The following is a 679-nucleotide window of genomic DNA, read 5'->3' on the forward strand; positions in this document are numbered from 1 at the left end:
AAACAAATAAAAATAAGGGTAACTACTGAGAAAGAAAAACCAAAAATACAGAAATGCAACTACATCAAACTAAAAAGCTTCTTCACAACAAGGGACACATCAACAAAGTGAAGAGACAACCACAGAATGGAAGAAAGTGTCTGCAGACTACACATCAGACAAGTGGCTAGTACCTAAAATATATAAGGAACTCAACAACAAAAAAATAAATAAACCAATTAAAAAATGGGCAAAGAACCTGAACAGACCTTTCTCAAAAGAAGACATACAAATGGCCAACAAGCACGTGAAAAAATGTTCAAAATCACTAATCAAGGAAATACAAATTAAAACCACTATGAGAAACCTTATCCCAGTTAAAATGGCTATTAACAACAAGACAGAAAATAACAAACGCTGGCAAGGATGCAGAGAAAAGGAAACCCTCCTACACTGATGGTGGGAATGTAAATTGGTACAGCCATTGTGGAAAACAGTATGAAGTTTCCTCAGAGAACTCAAAATAGTTCTACCTTATGACTCAGCTATCCCACTACTGGATATGTACCCAAAAGAAATAAAATCAATATATCAAAAAGACACATGTACTCCCATGTTCATCACAGCACTATTCACAACAGCCAAGAGATGGAGTCAACCTAAATGCCCATCAACGGATGAATGGATAAAAAAACTATGG

The sequence above is a fragment of the Galeopterus variegatus genome, unplaced genomic scaffold, assembly GCF_000696425.1.
Source record: "Galeopterus variegatus unplaced genomic scaffold, G_variegatus-3.0.2 Scaffold13610, whole genome shotgun sequence".
Classification (NCBI taxonomy): Eukaryota; Metazoa; Chordata; class Mammalia; order Dermoptera; family Cynocephalidae; genus Galeopterus; species Galeopterus variegatus.